General features: G+C 37.9%; 1 non-coding gene across 1 annotated transcript; it reads right to left on the reverse strand.

Moving 5' to 3' along the window:
* Positions 1 to 10,598: 10,598 nt before the first annotated feature.
* LOC114927350 (small nucleolar RNA R71) lies at positions 10,599 to 10,706 on the reverse strand. The gene has a single exon (XR_003817668.1). It is a non-coding gene; the product is annotated as a small nucleolar RNA R71 (small nucleolar RNA).
* Positions 10,707 to 17,209: the final 6,503 nt, after the last annotated feature.

Consider the following 17,209-nt stretch of genomic DNA (forward strand, 5'->3'; position numbering starts at 1 on the left):
CCTTAGAAAGCAAGGTTAGTAGAGAATTGAGAGAATCGAACCTTAAACACTTGAGTGATTAGAGTGTATACACTACCAGTGAGGGTTCGATGCTCAATTCCTTGTTCCCTGCTTTCATGAGCTATTTTCTTCTTGCAAGTCTATTTGTACTTCATTTTCATGATTTGAATTAGTGAAATTCAGTTCATATTTCTTCTTGAAGGATTTGTTTACTTTTAACTAAGTAGGTAGAAACATTTTGCATGTAGTTGCATTCATATAGATAGCTTGCATCTCATACATTCTACCATTCCTCTTCACCCCTTTATAGTTTCTCTTGAGCTTAGCATGAGGACATGCTAATGTTTAAGTGTGGGGAGGTTGATAAACCACTATTTTATTGTTTATCTTGTGCTCAATTGAGTAGTTTTTATCAACTCTTTACCCACTTATTCATACTATTTGCATGGTTTTACATTTGCCTTCCTAATTATGCGCTTTGATTGAAAACATGCTTCTTTGGCCTAAAGTTCCCTATGTTTAAATCCTCTCTTATTACCATTAGATGCCTTGATATATGTGTTAAGTGATTTCAGAGGTTACAGGGCAGGAATGGCTCAGAGGATGGAAAAGAAGCATGTAAAAGTGGAAGGAATACAAGAAGTTGGAGAAATCGCTAAGCTGTCCAGCCTGACCTCTTCGCACTCAAACAGCTATAACTTTAGCTATAGAGATCCAAATGATGCGGTTCCAATTGCGTTGGAAAGCTAATCTTCGGGGCTTCGATTTGATATATAATATGCCATAGTTTCCCTGAAGACAGGTGACGCGAACGCGTGCTCCACGCGGACGCGTCGCAGTGACGAAAAATCAGCGTGTTTGAATTCGTAACCAGCGAATTCTGGGCTATTTCCGACCCAGTTTACGGCCCAGAAAACACAGATTAGAGGCTATAAAGTGGGAGAATACATCCATTCATAATCATGCTCTCATAATTCATAATTTTAGTTTTGGATATAGTTTTTAGAGAGAGAGGTTCTCTCCTCTCTCTTAGGATTTAGAATTAGGATTCTTTTCACTTTATGATTATTTCATCTTTTGCGATCACAGGTTCAATGTTTCTTTTATTTATTTTCCCAATTAATTTATGAATATTCATGTTAGATTTGATTTCCTTTATTAATTCAATTTGAGGTATTTTCAGATTTAATTTTGCTTTGCTTTATTTACATGAATGCTTTTAATTTAATTTAGAATTCTCCCTTTTGGCTTTGGTTAAATAATTGGTGACTCTTGAGTTATCAAACTCATTATTGATTGAAAATTAGAATTCTTCCAGAATTAATTCGGGTTCCAATAACTCTAACTTTTCCCAAGGAAAGACTAGGACTTGAGGAATCAGAATTAATTCATCCACTTAACTTACCTTCATAGTTAGAGGTTAACAAAGTGGGATTAAAAATCCAATTTTCATCACAATTGATAAGGATAGGACTTTTAGTTCTCATACCTTGCCAAGAGATTTATTATCTATTTAAATTAATACAATTTACTTTCTTGCCATTTACTATTCTCGCTTTTTATCTTATACATTAAAAACCCCCAAATTTACAAACTCACAACCAATAATAAGAACACCTCCCTGCAATTCCTTGAGAAGACGACCCGAGGTTTAAATACTCGGTTATCAATTTTAAAAAAGGGTTTGTTACTTGTGACAACCAAAACTTCTGTAAGAAAGGTTGATTGCTTGGTTTAGTAACTATACTTACAACGAGTATTTATTATAACTTCTAAACTATCAATCTTCAGTTCTTTCAAAAATCCCTGAAGAAGCAAGGGAGCTAATTGAAATAGTGGCCAACAACCAATATTTCTACTCCTCAGAAAGGAACATGAATATGAAGAAAGGAGGAGTAATATAATGGAGGTGAATCAGATGGATTCTATCTTAGCATAAAACAAACTCACAACATAATAATTGGCAATTCTCACCAAGAAATTAGGAGGGATGCAAGTATTAGCCATTAACACCCAAGTAGCAACCATTTGACGTATAAGAAGGAGCCAATCTTGGAGGTGATTATGAAATGGAACAACTTAACTTTGTGGGGAATTCTTCCAGAACACACAATGACCCACATGCAAAAATATACAACCCTGGATGGAGAAATCACCTAAACTTTGAGTGGGGAGGCCGACAAAATCAGAGCCAAGACCAAAGAAGCTATAACTTCAACCACACAAATAGCTTCAAGCATCAACCAACTAACCAGAACCAATTCAAAAACTCATAAAATGCACCGGTCCAATCCCACAATAACATGCAATCATATAACAACCAATTCCACTTCCAAGTCAATCCAAGACAACCACCACTACTTCTACAACCATCCCTAGAAGCCCAAAGAATATCTAGATTGGAAGTTCTATTCGAAAAATTTATGGAAGAACAAGAAGCTCTAAAGAAGATATGGAAGTCTTAAAGCAAGGGTGGAGTCCTATCAAGAGGAGGTCAGATCCAACATATGGAATCAAGGTGCTACCATCAAGAAACTGGAAGCACAAATTGGCCAGCTTTTCAAGAAAATACCTTGGTCTACCAACACCTTTCCCAATGAGATTGTGATTAAGCCAAGAGAAGAGTGTAATGCTATTATACTTAGAAGTGGGAAGGTGGTGGAGGAAGCATCCCCAAGCTAGAAAACTCAAAAGAAAGAAGGTAACAAGGACACGAGCGAACCAAAGGAGGAGGAAAAGCCTGAATCCACTCCACCAAAAGAAGAAGAAGCTCTGAAGCCCTATGTACCAAAGGCTTCTTACCCTCAAATACTCAGAAAAGATGTGAGGGATAATCAATTCTCCAAGTTCCTAGAAATATTCAAGAAGGTCCAGATCAACATTCCCTTTTCGAAATCATTGGAGCAGATGCCTCTATATGCTAAATTCTTAAAAGAGCTTATGTCCAAAAATAAGAGTTGGAGAGATAAGGAGACAGTGGTGTTAATTGAAGAATACAATGCAATCATACAAAGGAAACTTTCCCAAAAGTTGAAAAACCCTGGGAGCTTCTAAATTCCCTGTATCATAGGGGACATCACCATCAAAAAAGCATTATGTGATTTGGGAGCCAGTATTAACCTAATGTGTATTTCAATAATGACGAAGATGAATATTGAAGAAGTTAAGCCAACTAGAATGGCACTTCAATTGGCAGACAGGTCATTCAAGTTCCCTCAAAGAGTGGTAGAAGACTTATTGGTAAAGGTAGGAGACTTCATCTTCTCAGCAGACTTTGTGGTGCTGGACATGGTAGAAGAGTTCAAAGCCTCAATTATCCTAGGAAGGTCATTACTAGCAACTGCCGAGGCAATCATTGATGTGCAAAAGGGGGAGTTAGTCCTTAGACTACATGTAGAAAAAATGGTATTAAATGTGTTTAAAGCTATGAATTACTCAAAGGAACCCCCTGAAAAATGTATGAGGTTGGATGCCATTGAGTCTCTAGTACAAGAAGTCTTAGAGGAAAATGAGCTTGATGAAGTACTGGAAGTAGATCAACAACCATGCAGTGAAGTTCTAAAGGAAAACATGATCAATCCAATCATGTTAGAGAAGAAATAAATGAAAGAAGAAGCACCCAAACTTGAGCTGAAGCCATTATCCCCCAACCTCAAGTATGCATTTCTGGGGAGTAATGATACATATCCTGTAATCATCAACCCAATATTAAGTGAGGAGCAAAAGGAGTTAATTGAGGTTCTAAAGCAACATAAGGATGCCATTGGATGGACTCTCTCTGACTTAAAGAGAACAAGTCCTACAATGTACATGCACAAAATACTCCTTGAAGAAGATGCCAAGCCTACGATCCAACCATGAAGAAGATTCAACCCAACAATGAAAGAGGTGCTATAGAAGGAAGTGTTAAAACTGTGGTAAGCAGGGGTTAACTACTCCATTTCAGATAGTTCTTGGGTGAGCCCAGCTCAAGTGGTGCTAAAAAAGCAAGTGTCACAATGGTGCGAAATGAGAGGAATGAACTAATTCCCATAAGAACTGTGATAGGATGGTGAATGTGTATAGATTATCGAAAGCTCAATGATGCCACTAGAAAAGACCACTTCCCACTTTCCTTCATTGACCAAATGTTGGAAACACTTGCTGGGCATGAATACTATTGCTTCCTGGATGATTACTCAAGCTACAATCAGATTGTAGTTGATCCCAAAGAGAATGAATAAGGGAAAGTAAGACTCATGAAAGAGAATGAAACTATATGCTAAAATGATTCTGTCTACTTGGTTAAAAGTAAACAAGTTCTCCAAGACAAATATAGTTCAGATTCCACTAATTCAAATCATAAAGTAAAGACAAGTAAACTTGTAAGAAGATAGCTCTTGAAAGCAGGGAACATAGAATCAAGCATTGAACCCTTACTAGTGGTGTATATCACTCTAACTCTCAAGTGTCTAGGGTTGATCACTCTACTCTTCTTTAGTCATGCTTTCTATACTTTATTCTTCATCAAACCAATCAACAAATTTCTAGTATATCAATGCAAACATCATGAGGTCTTTTCAGGGTTGTAATGGGGCTAAGGTAAAGGTGAGGATACACGTATGGCCAAGTGAGCTATAATATGAATTTTTGACTAACCTAAGCTCTTACCTAACACACACACACTCTATGCAATTCTAAAATCATACCTAGCTACCCAAAATTCCCACTTTTGTATAATTCCCATACTCATGTACCAAATTTTCTTTAATTTTATCACATATGCATCGATCTTTTATTAGAACTTAACATTGGGGTAATTTTGTCCCCTTATTCACTTATTTACTTAATTAATTGAATATTGTTTGTTTTTTTTTTGGATTAAAAATATAAAAGCAACATAACATATCAATGCACATGGATTTTTTTTTAATTTTCCTGGTTTTACATGAGTAGGTACCCAAATTTCCAATATTTTGTCAATGAAATACTGTACCCTTTCATCAACCCAAGTTCCAACAGTTCCCCACACTTAATTGACACAAAATTTCTAACTTAAGCTAACCAAAGATTCAAATAAGGTAATTACTTGTTTTTCCGCTTAAGGCTAGTGATGTGGTAAAATATAGAACAAATTGGGATTAAAAGGCTCAAGGTGGCTAACAAAGGTCATTGAAAGGGTAGGCTATTTGGGATAAGTGAGTTACAACAAATGATTGCCTTAGTCATATGCAAGGATGTAAATACACTAAATAATGGACATATAGAATGGAACAAAGCGAGGATTGCAGTCATAGAGAAGAAAACACACAAGAATCAAATATTATGGTTAAATAGTGTAACCATGTAGTTAAGCTCAAGTCTCACAGGTTGTATGTTCATAGCTATAATTTATGTTCCAAATACAACTTCAAACAAGTTTAACAAAAATTTTCAATTTAAATTAGTGAAATGCTATAAAAAGGGTCTTGAAAAGAAACTCATCACTTTAACCAAGTAAAATATACATGCAAACGATTATAATCATGCAATCTATCCTATCTAATAAAAGAAAAACTAAAAAGGTTGGTGTTAAGAGCTAGAGAAGTTACCTCCGGAAGTCAGGGACTGACTTCCCCACACTTAAAGCTTGGCACGGTCCTCCGTGTCATCAGTAAGGAGCAAGGGAGGGCTGGAAGCGTCACCTCTAGTGTCTGGTTCGCCTTGGGTGCCTGTACTACTGGATGAAGGGGAGTTTGTGGTGTCCTTTGGTTCTTAAGGTGGGTGTGTACCAAGTATGAGTTCCTTCAGGTAGTCGTATCGGCGCTTGTTGTGGCGCTCCATTTGCTCTAATTGCCGATCTTACCGGTTGAGCCTCTCAAGAATCTGAAGGAAGATTTAATGGGTAGATGGTGCTTGTGGTGTAGAAGATGGTGGAGTGGAGGAGGGAGGAGGATCCAAAGATGGATCTGCAGGCCAGCTTGCAGAGGGAACTGGCGGCCTGATGTACTTCCTGTTTAGGACATACTGATCCGCTATGGGGATCATGACTTTGTGTCTCCTGCCCGAGATGACACACCTGCTGCAGAGACTAAATCTGAAACCAAGGTGGGGAAAGGCAGGTTACACGCTATCTGTACGTATCCCATGGCATTCTGGATGTGTCGGGGCAGGTTGAGGGTTGCTCTGTCAGGATGCACCAGATGAGGACAGCCATGTCTGCTGTAAAGGTCGACTTGTGGGTGCTCGGAAAGACATAGTGGGACATGATTTGTGCCCACACGCGAGCCTCCAGGGTGAGTGTCTGGGCTGGGATGCTCTTAGGTCGAGTCCTATGCTGTCCGTAGATCCACTTGCTGCCAGGTTGTGCTATGACACCAAGGACACTATTCCAGTCGAACTGGTATGTTTGGTGCTTGAGAGAGGCCTCTTGATAGGTGTCCCATCCCTCTGGACTAGGTGGAAGGTCCAATATTCTCTGTATGGCACTCTCGGAGACAGGGACTTGCTGATGACGAACGTAGACAGTTTGCAGAGTAGGCGAGTGGAAGTTTGAGTAAAACTCAATGACCCATGATAAGTTGGTCTCTCGCAGCTGTCTTTTTAAAAATCCCCATTGTCTCCTTTCTATGCGGGGCTCCACAAAATCAACAATGTATGTTGGGACAATGAGCAGACGCTCATTGTTGTAGTTCCTCTTAGCTAGGATGGGAACATCTGTTCGCAATAATGGTTAGCAAACCGTGTGGAGTCTCGGGCGGAAAAGGCTTTCTTTGATTCATCAACTTTAATGATCCTTTTCACCCGCTTTGTTGGTGGCTTGACACTGGTAGATGGAAGTGCCTTTGCCAGTGTTCTCCTGGTTCCTCTCCTTGCTAGGGTCTTATCAGGGGCCTTCTCTTTTCCTTTCTTGGTACCCATGCCTAAAGAAGAAAGAAAAGGGGGAATATTAAATATAGATACTAAGACCGGAAGGGAGGAAATTCCAAGTGATAATGAATGCCAAAGGAAAGATGTTAGCCCAACAACATGGTAGCTACAACATGTATGTAAGACAACAATAAAGATCAAGAAGGCAATTCATAAACTTAGATGCAAGATGGTAAAAGCATGCAAGTAATAGGCATGAGAAACATGAATCAAGCATCAAGTGATAAGTGTGCCAAATAAAGGAGCATATGTAATAATGACAATTTTGAATGATATTCTCAAATACATGTTGATGAGCAGATAATTTATACGCTTTTTGGCATTGTTTTTAGTATGTTTTTAGTATATTTTAATTAGTTTTATTATATTTTTATTAGTTTTTATTTAAAAATCATATTTCTAGACTTTACTATGAGTTTGTGTGTTTTTCTGTAATTTCAGGTATTTTCTGGCTGAAATTGAGGGACCTGAGCAAAAATCTTATTCAGAGGCTGAAAAAGGACTGCAGATGCTGTTGGATTCTGACCTTCCTTTACTCAAAATGGATTTTCTGGAGCTACAGAGGCCCAATTGGCGCGCTCTCAATTGCGTTGGAACGTAGACATCCTGGGCTTTTCAGCAATATATAATAGTCCATACTTTGCTCGAGATTTGATGGCCCAAATAGGCGTTCTAAGTCAGCTCAAGAATTCTGGCGTTTAACTCCAAGACTGGCACAAAAGCTGGAGTTAAACACCCAAACTGGCACAAAAGCTGGCGTTTAACTCCAAGAAAAGTCTCTACACATGGAAGTGTAAATGATCAGCCCAAGCACACACCAAGTGGGCCCGGAAGAAGATTTCTGCATTAATTACTCATTTCTGTAACCCTAGGCTACTAGTTTTCTATAAATAGGACCTTTTGCTATTGTATTTTCATCTTTGGATTATCTTTTGATCCTTTAATCACGTTTGGGAGGCTGGCCATTTGGCCATGCCTAGACCTTGTTCTTATGTATTTTCAACGGTGGAGTTTCTACACACCATAGATTAAGGTGTGGAGCTCTGCTGTTCTTCATGAATTAATACAAGTACTATTGTTTTTCTATTCAACTCAAGTCTATTTCTTCTCCAAGATATTCATTCGTTCTTCAACTTGATGAATGTGATGATCTATGACACTCATCATCATTCTCACCTATGAACATGTGCCTGACAACCACCTCTGTTCTACTAGCAATGGCTTGAATGCGTATCTCTTGGGTTTCTAATCTAAGATTGGAATCTTCGTGGCATAGGCTAGAATTATTGGTGGCCATTCCTGAGATCTGGAAAGTCTAAACATTGTGTGTGGTATTCCGAGTAGGATCTGGGAAGGGATGATTGTGACAAGCTTCAAACTCGCGATTGTGGGGCGTGTGACAGACGCAAAAGGATCAATGGATCCTATTCCGACATGATCGAGAACCGACAACTGATTAGCCGATGTTGTGACAGAGCATCAGGACCATTTTCACTAAGAGGACGGGATGTAGCCATTGACAACGGTGATGCCCAACATAAAGCTTGCCATGGAAAGGAGTATGAATGATTGGAAGAAGGCAATAGGAAAGCAGAGGTTCAAGGGGAACAAAGCATCTTCATACACTTATCTGAAATCCACCAATGTATTACATAAGTATCTCTATCTTTATTTTATGTTTTATTCATCTTTTAATTATCAATCCTCCATCACCATTTGAATCTGCCTGACTGAGATTTACAAGATGACCATAGCTTGCTTCAAGCCGACAATCTCCGTGGGATCGACCCTTACTCACGTAAGGTTTATTACTTGGACGACCCAGTGCACTTGCTGGTTAGTTATGCGAAATTGTGACAAAGTGTGATTCACGTTTGAGAGCTCCAAGTCTTTGGCACCATTGTTGATGATCACAATTTCGTGCACCAAGTTTTTGGCGTCGTTGCCGGGGAAGGAACAAATGAACAAACAACAATTTCGCATTTGTTTCCGGCAACAACAGTGCCAAGTTTGGTCCGGCAACAACACCAAATTTTTGGCGTCGTTGCCGGGGATTGTTCGAGTTTGGAGAACTGACGGTTCATCTTGTTGCTTAGATTAGGTATCTTTTCTTCAGAATTTTTAAGAATGAATTCTAGAGTTTCAAGGTGATGTTCCCACCATCACAAAAGCTGATTGATTCTCATCAATTTAGCTATTGAATATAATGTCTTGCTGAAGCTTGGCCAAACATGTCTAATCCTTTTTAGACTGAAGCTTTAGACTAACATTGCATGATTCTTGTAATTCTTATTAAAAGTTTTGATTCCCTTTATTTTCTTTTCTATATAATTTTCAAAAAAAAAATACAAAAAAAATGTTAAAATCATAAAACCCAAAATATTTTATGTTTCTTGTTTGAGTCTATTGTCTAATTTTAAGTTTGGTGTCAATTGCATGTCTTTATCCTTCTAAATTTCGAAAATTTATACATATTGTTCTTCATTGATCTTCAAGTTGTTCTTGATGATTTCATTGCTCTGATCTTCAAATTCTCTTGTTTTGTATGTTTTGTTGTTTCCTACATGCATTTTTACATTGTTATAGTCCTTAGTATACAAACTTTTAAGTTTGGTGTCTTGCATGCATTGTTTATTTGATCTTAGTTGCATTTTTATTGATTCCCATCATCAAAAATTCAAAAATATTTTTAAAAACTATGTCTTTTCAAGTCAATAATAGAGAGAATTGAAGAATCAGAATATTCAGCAGAGGAATCAAACAGAAAAAGCCGGGCGTTCAAAACGCCCAGTGAAGAAGGAAAACTAGCGTTTAAACGCCAGCCAAGGTACCTGGCTGGGCGTTTAATGCCCAAAAAGGTAGAGATTTGGGCGTTAAACGCCAGAATGGGCACCATTCTGGGCGTTTAACGCCAGGATGACACTAGAGGGAAGATTTTGTTTTTAATTCACATTTTTTTCAAGTTTTCATAATTTTTCAAAATCAAATCTTTTCAAATCATATCTTTTCAATCATATCTCTTTCAAAATCAATTTCTTTCCATTTTATATTTATTTTTACTATTTTCAAAAATCCTTGCTTCAATTCAAGATTTACTTCAAAATTTCAAGTTGTTACTTGCCTATTAAGAAAGGATCAAACTTTAAATTTTAGAATCATATCTTTTAATTTCTTGTTAGTCAAGTAATCAACTTTAATTTTTAAAACTTTCTCTTTTTAATTTGACTTTCAATCATATCTTCTCAATCATATCTTTTCAATCACATCTTTTTCAAAATTAATTTCAATAATATCTTTTTGATTTCTAATTTCAAAATCTTTTCAAAAAAATCACTTAATTTCTTTCCCAATCTTAATTTTCGAAAATATCAATCAAATTTTCAAATTTCTTTTTATTATTTCAAAATCTTTTTAATTTATTTTCGAAAATTCTTCCCCTCTTCCCACAACCTTCTATTTAAGGGACTAAGACTCCTCATCAAGGTGCAATTCGAACTCTGTCCCTCTTGATAAGTTCGAATTCCCTCTTCTCCACCTCCTCCTTCTACTCTTCTTTTCCTTTGACACCTCAAGGAATCTCTATACTGTGACATAGAGGATTCCCTACTTTCTTGTTCTCTTCTCTTTCATATGAGCAGGAGCAAAGATAAAGGCATACTTGTTTAAGCTGATCCTAAACATGAAAGGACCTTGAAGAGAAAGCTTAGAGTAAGCTTAGAGTGGAAGTCCAAACCGTTAGACAGAAGGATGGTGAGTCCCTCTATGAAGCTTGGGAGAGATACAAGTAATTGATCAGAAGGTGCCCTTCTGACATGCTTTCAGAATGGAGCATCATAAGATCTTCTATGATGGTCTGTCTGAACTATCCAAGATGTCATTGGATAGCTCTGCTGGAGGATCTCTTCATCTGAAGAAGACGCCTGCAGAAGCTCAAGAACTCATTGAAATGGTTGCAAATAACCAATTCATGTACACCTCTGAAAGGAATCCTGTGAATAATGGGTCAACTCAGAAGAAAGGAGTTCTTGAGATTGATACTCTGAATGCCATATTGGCTCAGAATAAAATATTGACCCAACAAGTCAATATGATTTCTCAGAGTCTGTCTGAAATGCAAGTAGCAACAGGCAGTACTAAGGAAGCTTCCTCTGAAGAAGAAGCTTATGATCCTGAGAACCCAGCAATGGAAGAGGTGAATTACATGAGAGAATCCTATGGAAACACCTATAATCCTTCATGGAGAAATCATCCAAATCTCTCATGGAAGGATCAACAGAGACCTCAACAAGGTTTCAACAACAAAAATGGTGGAAGAAACAAGTTTAGCAATAGCAAGCCTTTTCCATCATCTTCTCAGCAACAGATAGAGAATTCTAAGCAAAACCCTCTGACTTAACAACCATTATCTCTGATCTAATCAAAACCACTCAAAGTTTCATGACTGAAACAAGGTCCTCCATTAGAAATTTGGAGGCACAATTGGGTCAGTTGAGTAAGAAAATTACTAAACTCCTCCTAGCACTCTCCCAGCAATACAGAAGAGAATCCAAAAAGAGAGTGCAAGGCCATAACCACATTCACATGGCGAACATGATAGGAGAAGAGGCATGATTCATGAGGCATCCTCATGGACCTGTCCTCTATGGAAGAGTTCCCTAATGAGACCATTGCTAAGTACCTTGGAGCAATCATAAGCTAAATGACAAGTTATTTGGTAATGAGACTTGGGAGAATGAACCTCCATTGCTCATCAAAGAACTAGATGACTTGACTAGGCAGAGATTACCTCTGAAGAGACAAGATCATGGAAAATTCTCAATACCTTGTACCATAGGCACCATGACCTTTGAGAAGGCTCTGTTGACCTAGGATCAAGCATAAAGCTCATGCCTCTCTCTATAATGGAAAAGCTAGGGATCATTGAGGTACAAGCTGCAAGAATCTCACTAGAGATGGCAGACAATTCAAAGAAACAGGCTTATGGACTTGTAGAGGATGTCTTGGTGAAGGTTGAGACCATCACATCCCTGCTGATTTCATAGTCCAAGAGACTGGGAAGTGTATGGATGAATCCATCATCCTTGGCAGACCCTTCCTAGCCACAGCAAAAGTTGTGATTGATGTTGACAGAGGAGAATTGATCATTCAAGTGATGAAGACTCCCTTGTGTTTAAAGCTCAAGGATATCCCTCTGTCACCATGGAGAGGAAGCATGAAGAGCTTCTCTCAATACAGAGTCAAACAGAGCCCCCACAGTCAAACTCTAAGTTTGTGTTGGGAGGCCACAACCAAACTCTAAGTTTGGTGTTGAACCCCCACATTCAAACTCTAAGTTTGGTGTTGGGAGGTTTCAACATTGCTCTGAACATCTGTGAGGCTCCATGAGAGCCCACTGTCAAGCTATTGACATTAAAGAAGCGCTTGTTGGGAGGCAACCCAATCGTTACTATTCTATGATAGTTTTCTATTTTCTATTTTCTATGTTTTCTGTAGGTGATGATCATGTGAAGTCACAAAAATAATTGAAAAGCAAAAATAAAGTGAAAAACAAAATGAAAAATAGAACACCCTGGAGGAGACAGTTACTGGCATTAAATGCCAGTAAAGGTAGCAGAATGGGCGTTAAACGCCCAGTCTGGCACCATTCTGGGCGTTTACGCCAGAAATGGGCACCAGACTGGCGTTTAACGCCAGGAATGGGCAAGAAGCTGGCGTTAAATGCCAGAAATGGGCAGCAGCCTGGCGTTTAACGCCAGGATTGGCAGAAAGGGGCGTTTTACACGCCACTTGGTGCAGGGATGAGATATCCTTGACACCTTCAGGATCTGTGGACCCCACAGGATCCCCACCTAGCCACCACTCTCTCTCTTCTTCACCCATTCAGCAAACACCTCAATACCTCTTCCCCAAAAACCCCTCACCTATCAAATCCCACCATTCTCTTCACCACTCACATCCATCCTTCATAAAACCCCACCTACCTCACCATCCAAATTCAAACCACTTTCCCTCCCAAACCCACCCATAATGGCCAAACCATACACACCCCTCTCACCCCTATATAAACCCATTTTCACTCCTTCATTTTCACACAACCTAAACACCACTTCTCCCCCTTGGCCAAACCACAAAGCCCACTCTATCTCCTCTATTCTTCTTCCTCTACTCTATTCTTTCTTCTTTTGCTCGAGGACGAGCAACCTTCTAAGTTTGGTGTGGTAAAAGCTAAAGCTTTTATTTTTCCATAACCATTTATGGCACCAAAGGCCGGAGAAACCTCTAGAAAGAGGAAAAGGAAGGCAAAAGCTTCCACCTCCGAGTCATGGGAGATGGAGAGATTCCTCTCAAGGGTGCATCAAGACCACTTCTATGAAGTTGTGGCCAAGAAGAAAGTGATCCCCGAGGTCCCTTTTAAGCTCAAAAAGCGCGAATATCTGCAGATCCGACATGAGATCCGAAGAAGAGGTTGGGAAGTTCTCACCAACCCCATTCAACAAGTCAGAATCTTAATGGTTCAAGAGTTCTATGCCAATGCATGGATCACCAAGAACCATGATCAAAGTGTTGAACCCGAACCCTAAGAATTGGCTTACAATGGCCCGAGGGAAATACTTGGATTTTAATCCGGAAAATGTAAGGTTGGCATTCAACTTACCCATGATGCAAGATGCACACCCCTACACTAGAAGGGTCAACTTTGATCAAAGGTTGGACCAAGTCCTCATGGACATATGTGAAGAGGGCGCTTGATGAGCGGATAATTTATACGCTTTTGGCATTATTTTTAGTATGTTTTAGTAGAATCTAGTTACTTTTAGGGATGTTTTCATTTGTTTTTATGTTAAATTCACATTTCTGGACTTTACTATGAGTTTGTGTATTTTTTGTGATTTTAGGTATTTTTCTGGCTGAAATTGAGGGACTTGAGCAAAAATCAGATTCAGAGGTTGAAGAAGGATTGCTGATGTTGTTGGATTCTAACCTCCCTGCACTCAAAATAGATTTTCTGGAGCTACAAATCTCAAAATGGCGCGCTTCTAATTGCATTGGAAAGTAGACATCCAGGGCTTTCCATCAATATATAATAGTCATACTTTGCTCAAGTTTAGACGACGCAAAACTGGCGTTCAACACCAGCTCTCTGCCCAATTCTGGCGTCCAGCGCCAGAGAAACAAGTTGCAAAGTGGAGTTCAACGCCCAAACTTGGCACAAAAGCTGGCGTTCAACTCGAAGAATGACCTCTCCACGTGTAGACTTCAAGCTCAGCCCAAGCACACACCAAGTGGGCCCCAGAAGTGGATTTATACATCCAATTACTTACTTCTGTAAACCCTAGTGACTAGTTTATTATAAATAGAACTTTTTATCATTGTATTCGTAGTCTTGGTTACTCCGGTTCCCCCTCTGGGGCCGAGACCAATGAACTCCATTATCACTTATGTATTTTCAATGGTAGGAGTTTCTGCACTCCATAGATTAAGTGTGGAGCTCTGCTGTTCCTCAAAGATTTAATGCCAAAGTACTTCTGTTTTCTATTCAATTCATCTTATTTCGCTTCTAAGATATCATTCGCACTTCAACCTGAATGTGATGAACGTTGACATCATCATCATTCCCTATGAATGTGTGCCTTGACAACCACTTCCGTTCTTACATTAGATTGAATGAGTATCTCTTAGATCTCTTAATCAGAATCTTCGTGGTATAAGCTAGATTGATGGCGGCATTCATGAGAGTCCGGAAAGTCTAAACCTTGTCCGTGGTATTCCGAGTAGGACTCTGGGATTGAATGACTGTGACGAACTCAAACTCGCGAGTGCTGGGCGTAGCGACAGACGCAAAACGATAGTAAATTCTATTCCAGTATGATCGAAGAACCTCCAAGATGATTAGCCATGCAGTGACAGCGCATCGGACCATTTTCACAGAGAGGAATAGGATGCAACCAACGACAAGGGTGATGCCTCCAGACGATTAGCCGTGCTGTGACAGAGCATTTGGACTATTTTCTCCGAGAGGATTGAAAGTAGCCATTGGCACCGGTGACATCCTTACACAAAGCCAGCCATAGAAAGGAGTAAAACTGATTGGATGAAGACAGCAGGAAAGCAGAGGTTCAGAGGAATGAATGCATCTCCATACGCTTATCTGAAATTCTCACCAATGATTTACATAAGTATTTCTATCCTTATTTTAGTATTAATTTCGAAAACTCCATAACTATTTATATCCGCTGACTGAGATTTACAAGGTGACCATAGCTTGCTTCATACGAACAACTCTGTGGGATCAACCCTTACTCAGTAAGGTTTATTAATGGACGACCAGTGCACTTGCTGGTTAGTTATGTGAAGTTTGAGATATGTTTAGACCATGGTTCTGTGCATCCGTTTTTGGTGCCATCGCCAGGGATCAATTTCGAGCAATATTCACAACCTGAGTAACAATTTCGCATACCAAGTTTTGGCGCCGTTGCGGGGATTGTTCGACTTTGGACAACTGACGGTTCATCTTGTTGCTCAGATTAGGTAATTTTCTTTTTGTTTTTATTTTCAAAATTTTTCAAAAATCTTCAAAGATTTCTCATCTGTTTTCGAAAAAAATAAATGTTTCAAAAATATTTTTTTCTCAGATTTTTAGAATGAATTATAGTTGTTTCATGAAGCATGTTGAAGCCCGGCTGGCTATAAAGCCATGTCTCAATTCTTTTGGACTCAGAAGAATAGCTTCTTTATCTTTCTTAGCAAATTGGCTGCTGAATGTAAAGTTCTACTAAAAGCTTGGCTGGCTATTAAGCCATGCCTGACCCTTTGATTGGAGCTTTAGACTAAAGAGCATAAGATTCCTGGAAGTCATATTAAGAATTTCGGAATCCTTATTTTTCTTTTTCAAAATGATTTTCGAAAAAAAATTAAAAGAAAATACAAAAAAAAATTTAGAAAATCATAAAAATCAAAATATTTTTTGTGTTTCTTGTTTGAGTCTTGAGTCATGTTATAAGTTTGGGTGTCAATTTGCATGTTCATCTTGCATTTTTCGCAAAAAATTCATGCATTCATAGTGTTCTTCATGATCTTCAAGTTGTTTCTTTGGGTAAGTCTTCTTGTTTGATCTTTGCAATTGCATGTTTTGTGTCTTTTCTTGTTTTTCATATGCATTCCTGAATTCTTTATGTCTAAGCATTAAAGAATTCTAAGTTTGGTTGTCTTGCATGTTTTCTTTGGCATTAAAAATTTTTCAAAAATGTGTTCTTGATGTTCATCATGATCTTCATAGTGTTCTGGTGTTCATCTTGACATTCATAGCATTCTTGCATGCATTCATTGTTTTGATCCATAACTTTCATGCATTGCATCATTTTTCTTGTTTTTCTCTCTCATCATAAAAATTCAAAATAAAAAAAATATCTTTCCCTTTTTCTCAAAATTTCGAAAATTAGATTTGACTTTTTCAAAATTTTTAAAATCTAGTTGTTTTTTATGAGTCAAATCAAATTTTCAATTTAAAAAAATCTTATCTTTTTCTTAATTTTACATCATATTTTCGAAAATAACATCATCAATTAATGTTTTTGATTCAAAAATTTCAAGTTTGTTACTTACTTGTTAAGAAAGATTCAAACTTTAAGTTCTAGAATCATTATCTTACGATTTCTGTGAATCAAGTCATTAATTGAGATTTTAAAAATCAAATCTTTTTCAAAAACTAATTTCTATCATATCTTTTCAAAAATATCTTCTTATCTTACCTTTTTTCAAAAAAATGATTGCAAAATATCTTTTCTAACCTCCTAACTTCTTTATCTTTTTTTAAAATTTGTTTCAACTAACTAACTAACTTTTTGTTTGTTTCTTACCTTTTTCAAAACTACCTAACTAACTCTCTCTCTCTAATTTTCGAAAAAATCTTCCCTCTTTTTCAAAATTTCTTTTTAATTAGACTAATTATTTATTTTTTATTTGAATTTTCGAAAAACTACTAACCTTTTTTCAAAAACTATATTTCGAAAATCACTAACTCTTTTTCAAGAAATTATTATCCCTATTCCTTTTCTTCTTCTACTAACAATAAGGAACCTCTTTACTGTGACATAGAGGATTCCTCTTCTTTTCTTTTTCTCTTCTCTTTCTTATGAGCAGGGACAAAGAAAAAAACATTCTTGTTGAAGCTGATCCAGAACCTGAAAGGACTCTGAAGAGAAAACTAAGAGAAGCTAAATTACAACAATCCAGAGACAACCTTATTGAAAATTTTGAACAAGTAAAGGAGATGGCAGCCGAACCAACAACAAAAATGCAAGGAGAATGCTTGGTGACTTTA

The sequence above is a fragment of the Arachis hypogaea genome, unplaced genomic scaffold (genome assembly GCF_003086295.3).
Source record: "Arachis hypogaea cultivar Tifrunner unplaced genomic scaffold, arahy.Tifrunner.gnm2.J5K5 arahy.Tifrunner.gnm2.scaffold_286, whole genome shotgun sequence".
NCBI lineage: Eukaryota > Viridiplantae > Streptophyta > Magnoliopsida > Fabales > Fabaceae > Arachis > Arachis hypogaea.